Below are 23,418 nucleotides of genomic sequence, written 5' to 3'. Positions count from 1 at the left end.
TAAACGAGCTCAAGAGCCAAGAGAGAAAAGGGAAACTACAGCTGCACAAGAGCAAGGACCGAGGGTTGAAGCCGGGGACCAAATGGCGACGGCAATACAACAAATGACAAACATCTTAGCAAGGTTGGTGGACCAACAAGGTCAAATACTTGTGAATCAACCTCCGAACCCTGAAATAGGAGAAGATCGGGCTCTTGAGAGGTTTCAGAAATTTGCTCCTCCGAAATTCCTTGGAGGGTCTGATCCGGATGTAGCCGAACAGTGGCTGGAGGCCATGATCAACATCTTTGCAGCTTTGAACTATACCGAACAAAGGCAAGTGAACTTTGCGGTATTTCAATTTGAAGGACCGGCCCGAGCATGGTGGAACGTGATTAAGGCAAAGTGGGAAAGGGAACAAACCGTATGGACATGGGTTAACTTCCTAAGGGAATTTAATGAAAAGTATCTCCCACCTTTAGTCCAAGAAAGGAGGGAGGATGAGTTTATAGGACTACGTCAGGGAACCTTAAATGTGGCCGAATATGAAACGAAGTTCACCAAACTATCCAAGTTTGTGACAGCCCCACCTCCCCCTAAGGCGAACCAGAGGGTTCGGCGGGCCGCCTGCCCAACTCTCGCCGGGACTCAGTCATTCACCACAATCCTCAAATGAATTACAAGAATAAACCTCAAATATTACATCAAATTCTCCAATAATTACATGTCAAAAGCAAAGCGGAAATAATTCCCAACTATACAAAAAATGATTTCCAAATCCAAACTGTACAAAACATAGGCCATCCAGTCACGTGCACAAGTACTACAAGTCCTTCCTTCGCCTTGAGCCCTGTGGAGGGGAATAAAATATTTTTGGGGTGAGCTAGAAGCTCAGCGAGTAACCAGTAAAATCATTAAACAAATATATTTCACAATGTTGCATTTCGATCATTTCGATGATGTCATGATTCAGAGATCAAATGTTCGTTTAGTGCTCTCGTGAGCCAGGGAAATCATAGCACTTGAACACCCAACGCTCAAATAGATCATTTAACATTAACATTAACATTCAGAGGGAGCCCCTTCTTGAGCTCCAGATAAACATGAACATGAACCATAAACAGAGTGGAGACGTTGGTGTCCAGCACAAGACTTTCCCAGAACTCATTGAAGCCAAATCATGTCATGAACTCACATGCAAGCACGCATGATATGCAATCGAGTACATAATGCAAGAAACATTTCACAAGTACTTTGGAAATAGTTTAGGGTCACTCACCTCCATGGCTCAGAAATCATCCATCAAATATCATTGCCTTGCTCAAATCCAAGTCTTAGATCACAAACTCAATGCAAACAAATCCCTTCAAAGTTCGGACAGCACTTCCCCTGAATTTGCTAAACTTTTCCAGCCATCATGGCTTCATTATTTCCTCATTCCAACCCAAAGGTACACACACAACAACAAGTTCATCCAATAGCCATTCAGCAAGCCCAAGTAAAGCTAGGGAAAAGTCCGGAAATGAAAGTTAAGCTCAAAACCAGAAAAATAGGTTTTGACGTCATTTTGCGGTAATGGTACCAAAGGCGCTACGATTGTCGGATGAAGGTGAAAGATACACCGTTTCGAAGCTAAGAGACAGGGCTACAATATTACAGAAGGTCACTCAACCCAGTTTCGAGTGTAACCAGGTCAAAAATGCAAGATACCATACCAGAATCACAAAAACAGATTCACAGAACGCATTCTAGCGGAAACACCATAAAACAGGCTATCCAAGTCCAAATCCAGAAATTCCAAAACCAGCTGAAAGATAAGAAACAGGGATAAATTTCATCAGAAGACCTCAACAACCAATTCGGAAGCAATTCCAGCCAAAACAACCAATTACAGGCGCAATTCTTACATTCGGGTAAAACCAGAACAGCAATAGTAATTTCGACTTTTCTCATTCCACACTACTCCGATTGACCTGAAATTTAGTAGACACCTTTAAAATGTCATTCCCTAAAACTTTCATGTTTTGAGCTAAGGCCAATTCGGCCTCTATCTATGAGCTAAAAATTCGGGCAGAATGTTCCTTCACAAAACCTAATTTTCTGAAATTTCTTCCAAAACAGAAATTGATTGCAATTAATCACTTTTTCCACCTCCTAGAGTCATTATATACCATTTCCAATCATCATAGATAGCCACACAATCATGCTTATATTAAAACAGAAAATCCCCAAAAATAATAAAACTTCATCACTTCAACCACAAATCAAGAAATAATCCATAAAAGTGCATCTTATACCACCTCCAATCATGAATTGAACATCAATTAAGGGAGGAGAGTGGTTCTTCACAACTCACCTTAGCCATACAAGAGATAGAGAACAAAACACCTTAGCTTTCCAAACAACTCCACAAAACACCTCAAGACCACTTAGCAAAGAGATTTTATGGAATGATTTGGAGTTTTATTGGTTGGATTTGAAGATTGAGCAAGAAATAGAAGGAAGAAATTGAGAGCTTTTCTTTCTTTCTTGAGCAAGAACATTCGGCCAAGAAGCTTGCAAAATGAAGCTTATTTTGATCAATTTTTTTGTATTTATTTGGTAAAGGTAAAGGTAAAGTCAAATGGTCAAAGTCCAAGATTAAATTAGATGGTGACACTTGTCACCTTTAGGTTTAAAACTTATCTTTTTGTCTTTCCAATACAAATATCTTAACACTTTGTAAAATAATATCACTTAATACAAAATTCCAACAAGTTGTCAAAAATATAATGCATTTACCGCACTTGCGGGTCCCACGTTCAAAATACGCTCTTAATTTCTCAAAAACTAACCGATACTAGAAAAATCATTTTCAAACTATCTTTGCTCATAAACTTTATCTGGGGAACATTTTCTAATAAAGAAAAGTAGAAAAGGCGGGCGATTAAATAAAATAAACCCTTGAAAATTAGAAAATTTTCGGGTTCTCACACTCATACTTTTCGGGGCGTCACAATCTCCCATCCTTAAAAGAATGTCGTCCTCGACATTCCATCTTGTACCAATCAAGTCGAGATATCCCGCATGAATCACTAATATTGCAAACCAAACCCACAGTCCGGCATCCTAAACTTCAAGCGTAGGATACACTACAGAGATCTGAAGCCTAAGCTCTGATACCAACTGTGACAGCCCCACCTCCCCCTAAGGCGAACCAGTGGGTTCGGCGGGCCGCCTGCCCAGCTCTCGCCGGGACTCAGTCGTTCACCACAATCCTCAAATGAATTACAAGAATAAACCTCAAATATTACATCAAATTCTCCAATAATTACATGTCAAAAGCAAAGCGGAAATAATTCCCAACTATACATAAAATGATTTCCAAATCCAAACTGTACAAAACATAGGCCATCCAGTCACGTGCACAAGTACTACAAGTCCTTCCTTCGCCTTGAGCCCTGTGGAGGGGAATAAAATATTTTTGAGGTGAGCTAGAAGCTCAGCGAGTAACCAGTAAAATCATTAAACAAATATATTTCACAATGTTGCATTTCGATCATTTCGATGATGTCATGATTCAGAGATCAAATGTTCGTTTAGTGCTCTCGTGAGCCAGGGAAATCATAGCACTTGAACACCCAACGCTCAAATAGATCATTTAACATTAACATTAACATTCAGAGGGAGCCCCTTCTTGAGCTCCAGATAAACATGAACATGAACCATAAACAGAGTGGAGACGTTGGTGTCCAGCACAAGACTTTCCCAGAACTCATTGAAGCCAAATCATGTCATGAACTCACATGCAAGCACGCATGATATGCAATCGAGTACATAATGCAAGAAACATTTCACAAGTACTTTGGAAATAGTTTAGGGTCACTCACCTCCATGGCTCAGAAATCATCCATCAAATATCATTGCCTTGCTCAAATCCAAGTCTTAGATCACAAACTCAATGCAAACAAATCCCTTCAAAGTTCGGACAGCACTTCCCCTGAATTTGCTAACTTTTCCAGCCATCATGGCTTCATTATTTCCTCATTCCAACCCAAAGGTACACACACAACAACAAGTTCATCCAATAGCCATTCAGCAAGCCCCAAGTAAAGCTAGGGAAAAGTCCGGAAATGAAAGTTAAGCTCAAAACCAGAAAAACAGGTTTTGACGTCATTTTGCGGTAATGGTACCAAAGGCGCTACGATTGTCGGATGAAGGTGAAAGATACACCGTTTCGAAGCTAAGAGACAGGGCTACAATATTACAGAAGGTCACTCAACCCAGTTTCGAGTGTAACCAGGTCAAAAATGCAAGATACCATACCAGAATCACAAAAACAGATTCACAGAACGCATTCTAGCGGAAACACCATAAAACAGGCTATCCAAGTCCAAATCCAGAAATTCCAAAACCAGCTGAAAGATAAGAAACAGGGATAAATTTCATCAGAAGACCTCAACAACCAATTCGGAAGCAATTCCAGCCAAAACAACCAATTACAGGCGCAATTCTTACATTCGGGTAAAACCAGAACAGCAATAGTAATTTCGACTTTTCTCATTCCACACTACTCCGATTGACCTGAAATTGTGTAGGCACCTTTAAAATGTCATTCCCTAAAACTTTCATGTTTTGAGCTAAGGCCAATTCGGCCTCTATCTATGAGCTAAAAATTCGGGCAGAATGTTCCTTCACAAAACCTAATTTTCTGAAATTTCTTCCAAAACAGAAATTGATTGCAATTAATCACTTTTTCCACCTCCTAGAGTCATTATATACCATTTCCAATCATCATAGATAGCCACACAATCATGCTTATATTAAAACAGAAAATCCCCAAAAATAATAAAACTTCATCACTTCAACCACAAATCAAGAAATAATCCATAAAAGTGCATCTTATACCACCTCCAATCATGAATTGAACATCAATTAAGGGAGGAGAGTGGTTCTTCACAACTCACCTTAGCCATACAAGAGATAGAGAAACAAAACACCTTAGCTTTCCAAACAACTCCACAAAACACCTCAAGACCACTTAGCAAAGAGATTTTATGGAATGATTTGGAGTTTTATTGGTTGGATTTGAAGATTGAGCAAGAAATAGAAGGAAGAAATTGAGAGCTTTTCTTTCTTTCTTGAGCAAGAACATTCGGCCAAGAAGCTTGCAAAATGAAGCTTATTTTGATCAATTTTTTTGTATTTATTTGGTAAAGGTAAAGGTAAAGTCAAATGGTCAAAGTCCAAGATTAAATTAGATGGTGACACTTGTCACCTTTAGGTTTAAAACTTATCTTTTTGTCTTTCCAATACAAATATCTTAACACTTTGTAAAATAATATCACTTAATACAAAATTCCAACAAGTTGTCAAAAATATAATGCATTTACCGCACTTGCGGGTCCCACGTTCAAAATACGCTCTTAATTTCTCAAAAACTAACCGATACTAGAAAAATCATTTTCAAACTATCTTTGCTCATAAACTTTATCTGGGGAACATTTTCTAATAAAGAAAATGTAGAAAAGGCGGGCGATTAAATAAAATAAACCCTTGAAAATTAGAAAATTTTCGGGTTCTCACACTCATACTTTTCGGGGCGTCACAATCTCCCCTCCTTAAAAGAATGTCGTCCTCGACATTCCATCTTGTACCAATCAAGTCGAGATATCCCGCATGAATCACTAATATTGCAAACCAAACCCACAGTCCGGCATCCTAAACTTCAAGCGTAGGATACACTACAGAGATCTGAAGCCTAAGCTCTGATACCAACTGTGACAGCCCCACCTCCCCCTAAGGCGAACCAGTGGGTTCGGCGGGCCGCCTGCCCAGCTCTCGCCGGGACTCAGTCGTTCACCACAATCCTCAAATGAATTACAAGAATAAACCTCAAATATTACATCAAATTCTCCAATAATTACATGTCAAAAGCAAAGCGGAAATAATTCCCAACTATACATAAAATGATTTCCAAATCCAAACTGTACAAAACATAGGCCATCCAGTCACGTGCACAAGTACTACAAGTCCTTCCTTCGCCTTGAGCCCTGTGGAGGGGAATAAAATATTTTTGAGGTGAGCTAGAAGCTCAGCGAGTAACCAGTAAAATCATTAAACAAATATATTTCACAATGTTGCATTTCGATCATTTCGATGATGTCATGATTCAGAGATCAAATGTTCGTTTAGTGCTCTCGTGAGCCAGGGAAATCATAGCACTTGAACACCCAACGCTCAAATAGATCATTTAACATTAACATTAACATTCAGAGGGAGCCCCTTCTTGAGCTCCAGATAAACATGAACATGAACCATAAACAGAGTGGAGACGTTGGTGTCCAGCACAAGACTTTCCCAGAACTCATTGAAGCCAAATCATGTCATGAACTCACATGCAAGCACGCATGATATGCAATCGAGTACATAATGCAAGAAACATTTCACAAGTACTTTGGAAATAGTTTAGGGTCACTCACCTCCATGGCTCAGAAATCATCCATCAAATATCATTGCCTTGCTCAAATCCAAGTCTTAGATCACAAACTCAATGCAAACAAATCCCTTCAAAGTTCGGACAGCACTTCCCCTGAATTTGCTAACTTTTCCAGCCATCATGGCTTCATTATTTCCTCATTCCAACCCAAAGGTACACACACAACAACAAGTTCATCCAATAGCCATTCAGCAAGCCCCAAGTAAAGCTAGGGAAAAGTCCGGAAATGAAAGTTAAGCTCAAAACCAGAAAAATAGGTTTTGACGTCATTTTGCGGTAATGGTACCAAAGGCGCTACGATTGTCGGATGAAGGTGAAAGATACACCGTTTCGAAGCTAAGAGACAGGGCTACAATATTACAGAAGGTCACTCAACCCAGTTTCGAGTGTAACCAGGTCAAAAATGCAAGATACCATACCAGAATCACAAAAACAGATTCACAGAACGCATTCTAGCGGAAACACCATAAAACAGGCTATCCAAGTCCAAATCCAGAAATTCCAAAACCAGCTGAAAGATAAGAAACAGGGATAAATTTCATCAGAAGACCTCAACAACCAATTCGGAAGCAATTCCAGCCAAAACAACCAATTACAGGCGCAATTCTTACATTCGGGTAAAACCAGAACAGCAATAGTAATTTCGACTTTTCTCATTCCACACTACTCCGATTGACCTGAAATTTTGTAGGCACCTTTAAAATGTCATTCCCTAAAACTTTCATGTTTTGAGCTAAGGCCAATTCGGCCTCTATCTATGAGCTAAAAATTCGGGCAGAATGTTCCTTCACAAAACCTAATTTTCTGAAATTTCTTCCAAAACAGAAATTGATTGCAATTAATCACTTTTTCCACCTCCTAGAGTCATTATATACCATTTCCAATCATCATAGATAGCCACACAATCATGCTTATATTAAAACAGAAAATCCCCAAAAATAATAAAACTTCATCACTTCAACCACAAATCAAGAAATAATCCATAAAAGTGCATCTTATACCACCTCCAATCATGAATTGAACATCAATTAAGGGAGGAGAGTGGTTCTTCACAACTCACCTTAGCCATACAAGAGATAGAGAAACAAAACACCTTAGCTTTCCAAACAACTCCACAAAACACCTCAAGACCACTTAGCAAAGAGATTTTATGGAATGATTTGGAGTTTTATTGGTTGGATTTGAAGATTGAGCAAGAAATAGAAGGAAGAAATTGAGAGCTTTTCTTTCTTTCTTGAGCAAGAACATTCGGCCAAGAAGCTTGCAAAATGAAGCTTATTTTGATCAATTTTTTGTATTTATTTGGTAAAGGTAAAGGTAAAGTCAAATGGTCAAAGTCCAAGATTAAATTAGATGGTGACACTTGTCACCTTTAGGTTTAAAACTTATCTTTTTGTCTTTCCAATACAAATATCTTAACACTTTGTAAAATAATATCACTTAATACAAAATTCCAACAAGTTGTCAAAAATATAATGCATTTACCGCACTTGCGGGTCCCACGTTCAAAATACGCTCTTAATTTCTCAAAAACTAACCGATACTAGAAAAATCATTTTCAAACTATCTTTGCTCATAAACTTTATCTGGGGAACATTTTCTAATAAAGAAAATGTAGAAAAGGCGGGCGATTAAATAAAATAAACCCTTGAAAATTAGAAAATTTTCGGGTTCTCACACTCATACTTTTCGGGGCGTCACAATCTCCCCTCCTTAAAAGAATGTCGTCCTCGACATTCCATCTTGTACCAATCAAGTCGAGATATCCCGCATGAATCACTAATATTGCAAACCAAACCCACAGTCCGGCATCCTAAACTTCAAGCCTAGGATACACTACAGAGATCTGAAGCCTAAGCTCTGATACCAACTGTGACAGCCCCACCTCCCCCTAAGGCGAACCAGTGGGTTCGGCGGGCCGCCTGCCCAGCTCTCGCCGGGACTCAGTCGTTCACCACAATCCTCAAATGAATTACAAGAATAAACCTCAAATATTACATCAAATTCTCCAATAATTACATGTCAAAAGCAAAGCGGAAATAATTCCCAACTATACATAAAATGATTTCCAAATCCAAACTGTACAAAACATAGGCCATCCAGTCACGTGCACAAGTACTACAAGTCCTTCCTTCGCCTTGAGCCCTGTGGAGGGGAATAAAATATTTTTGAGGTGAGCTAGAAGCTCAGCGAGTAACCAGTAAAATCATTAAACAAATATATTTCACAATGTTGCATTTCGATCATTTCGATGATGTCATGATTCAGAGATCAAATGTTCGTTTAGTGCTCTCGTGAGCCAGGGAAATCATAGCACTTGAACACCCAACGCTCAAATAGATCATTTAACATTAACATTAACATTCAGAGGGAGCCCCTTCTTGAGCTCCAGATAAACATGAACATGAACCATAAACAGAGTGGAGACGTTGGTGTCCAGCACAAGACTTTTCCAGAACTCATTGAAGCCAAATCATGTCATGAACTCACATGCAAGCACGCATGATATGCAATCGAGTACATAATGCAAGAAACATTTCACAAGTACTTTGGAAATAGTTTAGGGTCACTCACCTCCACGGCTCAGAAATCATCCATCAAATATCATTGCCTTGCTCAAATCCAAGTCTTAGATCACAAACTCAATGCAAACAAATCCCTTCAAAGTTCGGACAGTACTTCCCCTGAATTTGCTAACTTTTCCAGCCATCATGGCTTCATTATTTCCTCATTCCAACCCAAAGGTACACACACAACAACAAGTTCATCCAATAGCCATTCAGCAAGCCCCAAGTAAAGCTAGGGAAAAGTCCGGAAATGAAAGTTAAGCTCAAAACCAGAAAAATAGGTTTTGACGTCATTTTGCGGTAATGGTACCAAAGGCGCTACGATTGTCGGATGAAGGTGAAAGATACACCGTTTTGAAGCTGAGAGACAGGGCTACAATATTACAGAAGGTCACTCAACCCAGTTTCGAGTGTAACCAGGTCAAAAATGCAAGATACCATACCAGAATCACAAAAACAGATTCACAGAACGCATTCTAGCGGAAACACCATAAAACAGGCTATCCAAGTCCAAATCCAGAAATTCCAAAACCAGCTGAAAGATAGGAAACATGGATAAATTTCATCAGAAGACCTCAACAACCAATTCGGAAGCAATTCCAGCCAAAACAACCAATTACAGGCGGAATTCTTACATTCGGGTAAAACCAGAACAGCAATAGTAATTTCGACTTTTCTCATTCCACACTACTCCGATTGACCTGACATTGTGTAGGCACCTTTAAAATGTCATTCCCTAAAACTTTCATGTTTTGAGCTAAGGCCAATTCGGCCTCTATCTATGAGCTAAAAATTCGGGCAGAATGTTCCTTAACAAAACCTAATTTTCTGAAATTTCTTCCAAAACAGAAATTGATTGCAATTAATCACTTTTTCCACCTCCTTGAGTCATTATATACCATTTCCAATCATCATAGATAGCCACACAATCATGCTTATATTAAAACAGAAAATCCCCAAAAATAATAAAACTTCATCACTTCAACCACAAATCAAGAAATAATCCACAAAAGTGCATCTTATACCACCTCCAATCATGAATTGAACATCAATTAAGGGAGGAGAGTGGTTCTTCACAACTCACCTTAGCCATACAAGACATAGAGCAACAAAACACCTTAGCTTTCCAAACAACTCCACAAAACACCTCAAGACCACTTAGCAAAGAGATTTTATGGAATGATTTGGAGTTTTATTGGTTGGATTTGAAGATTGTGCAAGAAATAGAAGGAAGAAATTGAGAGCTTTTCTTTCTTTCTTGAGCAAGAACATTCGGCCAAGAAGCTTGCAAAATGAAGCTTAGTTTGATCAATTTTTTTGTATTTATTTGGTAAAGGTAAAGGTAAAGTCAAATGGTCAAAGTCCAAGATTAAATTAGATGGTGACACTTGTCACCTTTAGGTTTAAAACTTATCTTTTTGTCTTTCAAAATACATACTTAACACTGGGTAAAATAATATCACTTAATACAAATTCCAACAAGTTGTCAAAATATAATGCATTTTAAACCCCGCACTTGCGGTCCAACGTTCATACGCTCTTATTGTTCTCAAAACTAAACCGATACTTAGAAAAATCATTTTCCCAAACTATCTTTGCCATAAACTTTATCTGGGGACATTTTCTATAAAGAAAAATGTGAAAAAGTGCGGGCGATTAAATAAAATAAAACCTTGAAAATTAAGAAAATTTTCGGTGTTTCCACACTTTCTCAATACTTTTCGGGGCGTCACAATCTCCCCCTCCTTAAAAGAATGTCGTCCTCGACATTCCATCTTGTACCAATCAAGTCGAGCAATCCCGCATGAATCACTAATATTGCAAACCAAACCCACAGTCCGGCATCCTAAACTTCAAGCGTAGGATACACTACAGAGATCTGAAGCCTAAGCTCTGATACCAACTGTGACAGCCCCACCTCCCCCTAAGGCGAACCAGTGGGTTCGGCGGGCCGCCTGCCCAGCTCTCGCGGGACTCAGTCGTTCACCACAATCCTCAAATGAATTACAAGAATAAACCTCAAATATTACATCAAATTCTTCAATAATTACATGTCAAAAGCAAAGCGGAAATAATTCCCAACTATACATAAAATGATTTCCAAATCCAAACTGTACAAAACATAGGCCATCCAGTCACGTGCACAAGTACTACAAGTCCTTCCTTCGCCTTGAGCCCTGTGGAGGGGAATAAAATATTTTTGGGGTGAGCTAGAAGCTCAGCGAGTAACCAGTAAAATCATTAAACAAATATATTTCACAATGTTGCATTTCGATCATTTCGATGATGTCATGATTCAGAGATCAAATGTTTGTTTAGTGCTCTCGTGAGCCAGGAAAATCATAGCACTTGAACACCCAACGCTCAAATAGATCATTTAACATTAACATTAACATTAAGAGGGAGCCCCTTCTTGAGCTCCAGATAAACATGAACATGAACCATAAACAGAGTGGAGACGTTGGTGTCCAGCACAAAACTTTTCCCAGAACTCATTTGAAAGCCAAATTCATTCATGAACTCACATGCAAGGCACGCATGATATGCCAATCGAGTACATAATGCAAGAAACATTTCACAAGTAACTTTGAACATAGTTTAGGTCACTCACCCTCCATGGCTCAGAAATCATCCATCAAATATCATTGCCTTGCTCAAATCCAAGTCTTAGATCACAAACTCAATGCAAACAAATCCCTTCAAAGTTCGGACAACACTTCCCCTGAATTTGCTAACTTTTCCAGCCATCATGGCTTCATTATTTCCTCATTCCAACCCAAAGGTACACACACAACAACAAGTTCATCCAATAACCATTCAGCAAGCCCCAAGTAAAGCTAGGGAAAAGTCCGGAAATGAAAGTTAAGCTCAAAACCAGAAAAACAGGTTTTGACGTCATTTTGCTGAGAGACAGGGCTACAATATTACAGAAGGTCACTCAACCCAGTTTCGAGTGTAACCAGGTCAAAAATGCAAGATACCATACCAGAATCACAAAAACAGATTCACAGAACGCATTCTAGCGGAAACACCATAAAACAGGCTATCCAAGTCCAAATCCAGAAATTCCAAAACCAGGTGAAAGATAAGAAACAGGGATAAATTTCAACAGAAGACCTCAACAACCAATTCGGAAGCAATTCCAGCCAAAACAACCAATTACAGGCGCAATTCTTACATTCGGGTAAAACCAGAACAGCAATAGTAATTTCGACTTTTCTCATTCCACACTACTCCGATTGACCTGAAATTTTTTAGAACCCTTTAAAATGTAATTCCCTAAAACTTTCATGTTTTGAGCTAAGGCCAATTCGGCCTCTATCTATGAGCTAAAAATTCGGGCACAATGTTCCTTCACAAAACCTAATTTTCTGAAATTTCTTCCAAAACAGAAATTGATTGCAATTAATCACTTTTTCCACCTCCTAGAGTCATTATATACCATTTCCAATCATCATAGATAGCCACACAATCATGCTTATATTAAAACAGAAAATCCCCAAAAATAATAAAACTTCATCACTTCAACCACAAATCAAGAAATAATCCATAAAAGTGCATCTTATACCACCTCCAATCATGAATTGAACATCAATTAAGGGAGGAGAGTGGTTCTTCACAACTCACCTTAGCCATACAAGAGATAGAGCAACAAAACACCTTAGCTTTCCAAACAACTCCACAAAACACCTCAAGACCACTTAGCAAAGAGATTTTATGGAATGATTTGGAGTTTTATTGGTTGGATTTGAAGATTGAGCAAGAAATAGAAGGAAGAAATTGAGAGCTTTTCTTTCTTTCTTGAGCAAGAACATTCGGCCAAGAAGCTTGGAAAATGAAGCTTATTTTGATCAATTTTTTGTATTTATTTGGTAAAGGTAAAGGTAAAGTCAAATGGTCAAAGTCCAAGATTAAATTAGATGGTGACACTTGTCACCTTTAGGTTTAAAACTTATCTTTTTGTCTTTCCAATACAAATATCTTAACACTTTGTAAAATAATATCACTTAATACAAAATTCCAACAAGTTGTAAAAATATAATGCATTTACCGCACTTGCGGGTCCCACGTTCAAAATACGCTCTTAATTTCTCAAAAACTAACCGATACTAGAAAAATCATTTTCAAACTATCTTTGCTCATAAACTTTATCTGGGGAACATTTTCTAATAAAGAAAATGTAGAAAAGGCGGGCGATTAAATAAAATAAACCCTTGAAAATTAGAAAATTTTCGGGTTCTCACACTCATACTTTTCGGGGCGTCACAATCTCCCCTCCTTAAAAGAATGTCGTCCTCGACATTCCATCTTGTACCAATCAAGTCGAGATATCCCGCATGAATCACTAATATTGCAAACCAAACCCACAGTCCGGCATCCTAAACTTCAAGCGTAGGATACACTACAGAGATCTGAAGCCTAAGCTCTGATACCAACTGTGACAGCCCCACCTCCCCCTAAGGCGAACCAGTGGGTTCGGCGGGCCGCCTGCCCAGCTCTCGCCGGGACTCAGTCGTTCACCACAATCCTCAAATGAATTACAAGAATAAACCTCAAATATTACATCAAATTCTCCAATAATTACATGTCAAAAGCAAAGCGGAAATAATTCCCAACTATACATAAAATGATTTCCAAATCCAAACTGTACAAAACATAGGCCATCCAGTCACGTGCACAAGTACTACAAGTCCTTCCTTCGCCTTGAGCCCTGTGGAGGGGAATAAAATATTTTTGAGGTGAGCTAGAAGCTCAGCGAGTAACCAGTAAAATCATTAAACAAATATATTTCACAATGTTGCATTTCGATCATTTCGATGATGTCATGATTCAGAGATCAAATGTTCGTTTAGTGCTCTCGTGAGCCAGGGAAATCATAGCACTTGAACACCCAACGCTCAAATAGATCATTTAACATTAACATTAACATTCAGAGGGAGCCCCTTCTTGAGCTCCAGATAAACATGAACATGAACCATAAACAGAGTGGAGACGTTGGTGTCCAGCACAAGACTTTCCCAGAACTCATTGAAGCCAAATCATGTCATGAACTCACATGCAAGCACGCATGATATGCAATCGAGTACATAATGCAAGAAACATTTCACAAGTACTTTGGAAATAGTTTAGGGTCACTCACCTCCATGGCTCAGAAATCATCCATCAAATATCATTGCCTTGCTCAAATCCAAGTCTTAGATCACAAACTCAATGCAAACAAATCCCTTCAAAGTTCGGACAGCACTTCCCCTGAATTTGCTAACTTTTCCAGCCATCATGGCTTCATTATTTCCTCATTCCAACCCAAAGGTACACACACAACAACAAGTTCATCCAATAGCCATTCAGCAAGCCCCAAGTAAAGCTAGGGAAAAGTCCGGAAATGAAAGTTAAGCTCAAAACCAGAAAAATAGGTTTTGACGTCATTTTGCGGTAATGGTACCAAAGGCGCTACGATTGTCGGATGAAGGTGAAAGATACACCGTTTCGAAGCTGAGAGACAGGGCTACAATATTACAGAAGGTCACTCAACCCAGTTTCGAGTGTAACCAGGTCAAAAATGCAAGATACCATACCAGAATCACAAAAACAGATTCACAGAACGCATTCTAGCGGAAACACCATAAAACAGGCTATCCAAGTCCAAATCCAGAAATTCTAAAACCAGCTGAAAGATAAGAAACAGGGATAAATTTCAACAGAAGACCTCAACAACCAATTCGGAAGCAATTCCAGCCAAAACAACCAATTACAGGCGCAATTCTTACATTCGGGTAAAACCAGAACAGCAATAGTAATTTTGACTTTTCTCATTCCACACTACTCCGATTGACCTGAAATTTTGTAGGACCCTTTAAAATGTAATTCCCTAAAACTTTCATGTTTTGAGCTAAGGCCAATTCGGCTTCTATCTATGAGCTAAAAATTCGGGCAGAATGTTCCTTCACAAAACCTAATTTTCTGAAATTTCTTCCAAAACAGAAATTGATTGCAATTAATCACTTTTTCCACCTCCTTGAGTCATTATATACCATTTCCAATCATCATAGATAGCCACACAATCATGCTTATATTAAAACAGAAAATCCCCAAAAATAATAAAACTTCATCACTTCAACCACAAATCAAGAAATAATCCATAAAAGTGCATCTTATACCACCTCCAATCATGAATTGAACATCAATTAAGGGAGGAGAGTGGTTCTTCACAACTCACCTTAGCCATACAAGACATAGAGCAACAAAACACCTTAGCTTTCCAAACAACTCCACAAAACACCTCAAGACCACTTAGCAAAGAGATTTTATGGAATGATTTGGAGTTTTATTGGTTGGATTTGAAGATTGAGCAAGAAATAGAAGGAAGAAATTGAGAGCTTTTCTTTCTTTCTTGAGCAAGAACATTCGGCCAAGAAGCTTGCAAAATGAAGCTTATTTTGATCAATTTTTTTGTATTTATTTGGTAAAGGTAAAGGTAAAGTCAAATGGTCAAAGTCCAAGATTAAATTAGATGGTGACACTTGTCACCTTTAGGTTTAAAACTTATCTTTTTGTCTTTCCAATACAAATATCTTAACACTTTGTAAAATAATATCACTTAATACAAAATTCCAATAAGTTGTAAAAAATATAATGCATTTACCGCACTTGCGGGTCCCACGTTCAAAATACGCTCTTAATTTCTCAAAAACTAACCGATACTAGAAAAATCATTTTCAAACTATCTTTGCTCATAAACTTTATCTGGGGAACATTTTCTAATAAAGAAAATGTAGAAAAGGCGGGCGATTAAATAAAATAAACCCTTGAAAATTAGAAAATTTTCGGGTTCTCACACTCATACTTTTCGGGGCGTCACAATCTCCCCTCCTTAAAAGAATGTCGTCCTCGACATTCCATCTTGTACCAATCAAGTCGAGATATCCCGCATGAATCACTAATATTGCAAACCAAACCCACAGTCCGGCATCCTAAACTTCAAGCGTAGGATACACTACAGAGATCTGAAGCCTAAGCTCTGATACCAACTGTGACAGCCCCACCTCCCCCTAAGGCGAACCAGTGGGTTCGGCGGGCCGCCTGCCCAGCTCTCGCCGGGACTCAGTCGTTCACCACAATCCTCAAATGAATTACAAGAATAAACCTCAAATATTACATCAAATTCTCCAATAATTACATGTCAAAAGCAAAGCGGAAATAATTCCCAACTATACATAAAATGATTTCCAAATCCAAACTGTACAAAACATAGGCCATCCAGTCACGTGCACAAGTACTACAAGTCCTTCCTTCGCCTTGAGCCCTGTGGAGGGGAATAAAATATTTTTGGGGTGAGCTAGAAGCTCAGCGAGTAACCAGTAAAATCATTAAACAAATATATTTCACAATGTTGCATTTCGATCATTTCGATGATGTCATGATTCAGAGATCAAATGTTCGTTTAGTGCTCTCGTGAGCCAGGGAAATCATAGCACTTGAACACCCAACGCTCAAATAGATCATTTAACATTAACATTAACATTCAGAGGGAGCCCCTTCTTGAGCTCCAGATAAACATGAACATGAACCATAAACAGAGTGGAGACGTTGGTGTCCAGCACAAGACTTTCCCAGAACTCATTGAAGCCAAATCATGTCATGAACTCACATGCAAGCACGCATGATATGCAATCGAGTACATAATGCAAGAAACATTTCACAAGTACTTTGGAAATAGTTTAGGGTCACTCACCTCCATGGCTCAGAAATCATCCATCAAATATCATTGCCTTGCTCAAATCCAAGTCTTAGATCACAAACTCAATGCAAACAAATCCCTTCAAAGTTCGGACAGTACTTCCCCTGAATTTGCTAACTTTTCCAGCCATCATGGCTTCATTATTTCCTCATTCCAACCCAAAGGTACACACACAACAACAAGTTCATCCAATAGCCATTCAGCAAGCCCCAAGTAAAGCTAGGGAAAAGTCCGGAAATGAAAGTTAAGCTCAAAACCAGAAAAATAGGTTTTGATGTCATTTTGCGGTAATGGTACCAAAGGCGCTACGATTGTCGGATGAAGGTGAAAGATACACCGTTTCGAAGCTGAGAGACAGGGCTACAATATTACAGAAGGTCACTCAACCCAGTTTCGAGTGTAACCAGGTCAAAAATGCAAGATACCATACCAGAATCACAAAAACAGATTCACAGAACGCATTCTAGCGGAAACACCATAAAACAGGCTATCCAAGTCCAAATCCAGAAATTCCAAAACCAGGTGAAAGATAAGAAACAGGGATAAATTTCAACAGAAGACCTCAACAACCAATTCGGAAGCAATTCCAGCCAAAACAACCAATTACAGGCGCAATTCTTACATTCGGGTAAAACCAGAACAGCAATAGTAATTTCGACTTTTCTCATTCCACACTACTCCGATTGACCTGAAATTTTTTAGAACCCTTTAGAATGTAATTCCCTAAAACTTTCATGTTTTGAGCTAAGGCCAATTCGGCCTCTATCTATGAGCTAAAAATTCGGGCACAATGTTCCTTCACAAAACCTAATTTTCTGAAATTTCTTCCAAAACAGAAATTGATTGCAATTAATCACTTTTTCCACCTCCTAGAGTCATTATATACCATTTCCAATCATCATAGATAGCCACACAATCATGCTTATATTAAAACAGAAAATCCCCAAAAATAATAAAACTTCATCACTTCAACCACAAATCAAGAAATAATCCCATAAAAGTGATCATTTATACCACCTCCAATCATTGAATTGAACATGCAATTAAGGGAGGAGAGTGTTTCTTCACAACTCACCCTTAGAACCATAAAGACGATAGAGCAACAAAAACACCTTAGCTTTCCAAACAACTCCACAAAACAACCTCAAGACCACTTAGCAAAGAGATTTTATGGAATGATTGGTCAGTTTTATTGGTTGGATTTGAAGATTGAGAAAGAAATAGGAAGGAAGAAATTGAGAGCTTTCTTTTCTTTTCTTGAGCAAGAACATTCGGCCAAGAAGCTTGCAAAATGAAGCTTATTTTTATCAATTTTTTATGTTGTATTTATTTGGTAAAGGTAAAGGTAAAGTCAAATGGTTCAAAGTCCAAGATTAAAAATTAGCGATGGTGACACTTGTCACCTTTAGCGTTTAAAACTATCTTTTTGTCTTCCAATACAAATTATTCTTAACACTTTGTAAAAATAATATCACTTAATTACAAATTCCAACAAAGTTGTCAAAAATATAATGCACTTTACCGCACTTGCGGTTCACCACGTTCAAAAATACGCTCTTAATTTCTCAAAAACTAAAACCTGATACTTAGACAAAAAATCATTTTCAAACTATCTCTTTGCTCATAAACTTTATCTGGTGGGGAACATTTTCCTAATAAAAAGAAAATGTAGAAAGGCGGCGATTAAATATAAAAATAAACCTTGAAAATTAGAATTTTCGGGTTCTTCACACTCATACTTTTTCGGCGGCGTCATCAATCTCCCCATCCTCTAAAAGAATGTCGTACCTCGACATTCCATTCTTTTACCAATCAAGTCAGAGATATCCCGCGATGAATCAACTAATTTGCAAACCAAACCCACAGTCCGGCATCCCTAAACTTCAAGACGTACGGATACACTACAGAGATCTGAAGGCTAAGCTCTGATACCAATGTGACACAGCCACCACCTCCCCCTAAGCGAACCAGTGGGTTCGGCGGGCGCCTGCCAGCTCTCGCCGGCGACTCAGTCGTTCACCACAATCCTCAAATGAATTACAAAAATAAACCTCAAAATAATACATCAAATTCTCCAATAATTACATGTCAAAAGGCAAAGCGGAAATTATTCCAACATACATTAAAATATTTCCAAATCCCAAACTGCTACAAAAACATAGGCCATTCCAGTCACAGTGCCTCAAGTACTACAAGTCCTTCCTTCGCCTGAGCCCTGTGGAGGGGAATAAAATATTTTGGCGGTGCAGCTAGAAGCTCAGCGAGTAACCAAGTAAAATTTTCAATTTTAAAAACAAATATATTTCACAAATTGTCTGCATTTCGATCATTTCGATGATGTCATGATTCAGAGATCCAATATGTTCGGTTTAGTGCTCTCGTGAGCTAGGGAATCATAGCACTTGAAACACCCAACGCTTCAAATAGATCATTTAACTATTAACATTAACATTCAAGAGGGAGCCCCTTCTTGAGCTCCAGATAAACATGAACATGAACCGGTAAACAGAGTGGAGACGTTGGTGTCCAAGCACAAGACTTTCCCAGAACTCATTGAAGCCAAATTCATGTCCATGAACTCACATGCAAGCACGCATGATATGCAATCGAGTACATAATGCAAGAAACATTTTCACAAGTACTTTGGAAAATAGTTTTAGGTTCACATCACTCCATGGCTCAGAAATCATCCATCAAATATCATTGCCTTGCTCAAATCCAAGTCTTAGATCACAAACTCAATGCAAACAAATCCCTTCAAAGTTCGGACAGCACTTCCCCTGAATTTGCTAACTTTTCCAGCCATCATGGCTTCATTATTTCCTCATTCCAACCCAAAGGTACACACACAACAACAAGTTCATCCAATAGCCATTCAGCAAGCCCCAAGTAAAGCTAGGGAAAAGTCCGGAAATGAAAGTTAAGCTCAAAACCAGAAAAATAGGTTTTGACGTCATTTTGCGGTAATGGTACCAAAGGCGCTACGATTGTCGGATGAAGGTGAAAGATACACCGTTTTGAAGCTGAGAGACAGGGCTACAATATTACAGAAGGTCACTCAACCCAGTTTCGAGTGTAACCAGGTCAAAAATGCAAGATACCATACCAGAATCACAAAAACAGATTCACAGAACGCATTCTAGCGGAAACACCATAAAACAGGCTATCCAAGTCCAAATCCAGAAATTCCAAAACCAGGTGAAAGATAAGAAACAGGGATAAATTTCAACAGAAGACCTCAACAACCAATTCGGAAGCAATTCCAGCCAAAACAACCAATTACAGGCGCAATTCTTACATTCGGGTAAAACCAGAACAGCAATAGTAATTTCGACTTTTCTCATTCCACACTACTCCGATTGACCTGAAATTTTTTAGAACCCTTTAAAATGTAATTCCCTAAAACTTTCATGTTTTGAGCTAAGGCCAATTCGGCCTCTATCTATGAGCTAAAAATTCGGGCACAATGTTCCTTCACAAAACCTAATTTTCTGAAATTTCTTCCAAAACAGAAATTGATTGCAATTAATCACTTTTTCCACCTCCTAGAGTCATTATATACCATTTCCAATCATCATAGATAGCCACACAATCATGCTTATATTAAAACAGAAAATCCCCAAAAATAATAAAACTTCATCACTTCAACCACAAATCAAGAAATAATCCATAAAAGTGCATCTTATACCACCTCCAATCATGAATTGAACATCAATTAAGAGAGGAGAGTGGTTCTTCACAACTCACCTTAGCCATACAAGAGATAGAGCAACAAAACACCTTAGCTTTCCAAACAACTCCACAAAACACCTCAAGACCACTTAGCAAAGAGATTTTATGGAATGATTTGGAGTTTTATTGGTTGGATTTGAAGATTGAGCAAGAAATAGAAGGAAGAAATTGAGAGCTTTTCTTTCTTTCTTGAGCAAGAACATTCGGCCAAGAAGCTTGGAAAATGAAGCTTATTTTGATCAATTTTTTGTATTTATTTGGTAAAGGTAAAGGTAAAGTCAAATGGTCAAAGTCCAAGATTAAATTAGATGGTGACACTTGTCACCTTTAGGTTTAAAACATATCTTTTTGTCTTTCCAATACAAATATCTTAACACTTTGTAAAATAATATCACTTAATACAAAATTCCAACAAGTTGTCAAAAATATAATGCATTTACCGCACTTGCGGGTCCCACGTTCAAAATACGCTCTTAATTTCTCAAAAACTAACCGATACTAGAAAAATCATTTTCAAACTATCTTTGCTCATAAACTTTATCTGGGGAACATTTTCTAATAAAGAAAATGTAGAAAAGGCGGGCGATTAAATAAAATAAACCCTTGAAAATTAGAAAATTTTCGGGTTCTCACACTAATACTTTTCGGGGCGTCACAATCTCCCCTCCTTAAAAGAATGTCGTCCTCGACATTCCATCCTGTACCAATCAAGTCGAGATATCCCGCATGTCACTATATTGCAAACCAAACCCCACATCCCGGCATCCAAACTTCAAGCGTTAGGATACACTACAGAGATCTGAAGGCCTAAGGCTCTGATAACCAACTGTCAGCCCCCTCCCTAAGGCGAAGCCAGGGGTTTCGGCGGGCCGCCTGCCCAGCTCTCGCGGCTCAGTCGTTCACCACATCGCTCAAAATGAATCTACAGATTAACCTCAAATATTACATCAAATTTCTCAATATTACATGTCAAAAGCAAAGCGGAAAGAATTCCCAACTATACATAAAACTGGATTTCAAATCCAAACTGTACAAACATTAGGCATCCAGTTCACTGTGCACAAGTACTACAAGTCCTTCCTTCGCCTTGGCCCTGTGGAGGGAATAAAATATTTTTGGGGTGAGCTAGAGCTCAGCGAGTAACCAGGTTTAAAATCATTAAACAAATATATTTCAAATGTTGCATTTCGATCATTTCGATGATGTTCATGATTCAGAGATCAATGTTCGTTTAGTGCTCTCGTGAGCTTAGGGAACTCATACACTGAACACCCACGATCAATAGATCATTTGAACATTAACATAACATTCAGAGGAGCCCCTTCTTTGAGCTCCAATATAAAAACGATGAACATGAAGACCGTAACAGAGTGGAGACGTTGGTGTCCAGCACAAGACTTTCCCAGAACTCATTTGAAGCCATCATGTCTATGAACTCACATGCAAGCACGCATGATTGGCAACTCGAGTACATCAATGCAAGAAAATTTCACAATCTTTGGAAATAGTTAGGGTCACTCACCTCCATGGCTCAGAAAATCATCCATCAATTCATTGCCTTTGCTCAAATCCAAGTCTTAGTCACAACTCAATGCCAAACAAATCCCTTCAAAGTTCGGACAGCACTTCCCCTGAATTTGCTAACTTTTCCAGCCATCATGGCTTCATTATTTCCTCATTCCAACCCAAAGGTACACACACAACAACAAGTTCATCCAATAACCATTCAGCAAGCCCCAAGTAAAGCTAGGGAAAAGTCCGGAAATGAAAGTTAAGCTCAAAACCAGAAAAATAGGTTTTGACGTCATTTTGCGGTAATGGTACCAAAGGCGCTACGATTGTCGGATGAAGGTGAAAGATACACCGTTTCGAAGCTGAGAGACAGGGATACAATATTACAGAAGGTCACTCAACCCAGTTTCGAGTGTAACCAGGTCAAAAATGCAAGATACCATACCAGAATCACAAAAACAGATTCACAGAACGCATTCTAGCGGAAACACCATAAAACAGGCTATCCAAGTCCAAATCCAGAAATTCTAAAACCAGCTGAAAGATAAGAAACAGGGATAAATTTCAACAGAAGACCTCAACAACCAATTCGGAAGCAATTCCAGCCAAAACAACCAATTACAGGCGCAATTCTTACATTCGGGTAAAACCAGAACAGCAATAGTAATTTCGACTTTTCTCATTCCACACTACTCCGATTGACCTGAAATTTTGTAGGACCCTTTAAAATGTAATTCCCTAAAACTTTCATGTTTTGAGCTAAGGCCAATTCGGCTTCTATCTATGAGCTAAAAATTCGGGCAGAATGTTCCTTAACAAAACCTAATTTTCTGAAATTTCTTCCAAAACAGAAATTGATTGCAATTAATCACTTTTTCCACCTCCTTGAGTCATTATATACCATTTCCAATCATCATAGATAGCCACACAATCATGCTTATATTAAAACAGAAAATCCCCAAAAATAATAAAACTTCATCACTTCAACCACAAATCAAGAAATAATCCATAAAAGTGCATCTTATACCACCTCCAATCATGAATTGGAACAATCAATTAAGGGAGAGAGTGTTCTTCACAACTCACCTTAGCCATAAAAAGAGATAGAGCAACAAAACACCTTAGCTTCCAAACAACTCCACAAAACACCTCAAGACCACTTAGCAAGAGATTTTATGGAATGATTTGGAGTTTTATTGGTTGGATTTGAAGATTGAGCAAGAAATAGAAGGAAGAAATTGAGAGCTTTTCTTTCTTTCTTGAGCAAGAACATTCGGCCAGAAGCTTGCAAAATGAAGCTTATTTTGATCAATTTTTTGTATTTATTTGGTAAAGGTAAAGGTAAAGTCAAATGGTCAAAGTCCAAGATTAAATTAGATGGTGACACTTGTCACCTTTAGGTTTAAAACTTA

Source organism: Coffea eugenioides, chromosome 6 (genome assembly GCF_003713205.1).
Source record: "Coffea eugenioides isolate CCC68of chromosome 6, Ceug_1.0, whole genome shotgun sequence".
Lineage (NCBI taxonomy): Eukaryota > Viridiplantae > Streptophyta > Magnoliopsida > Gentianales > Rubiaceae > Coffea > Coffea eugenioides.
The sequence above is the reverse complement of the archived record's forward strand: the minus strand, read 5'-3'. Positions refer to the sequence as shown.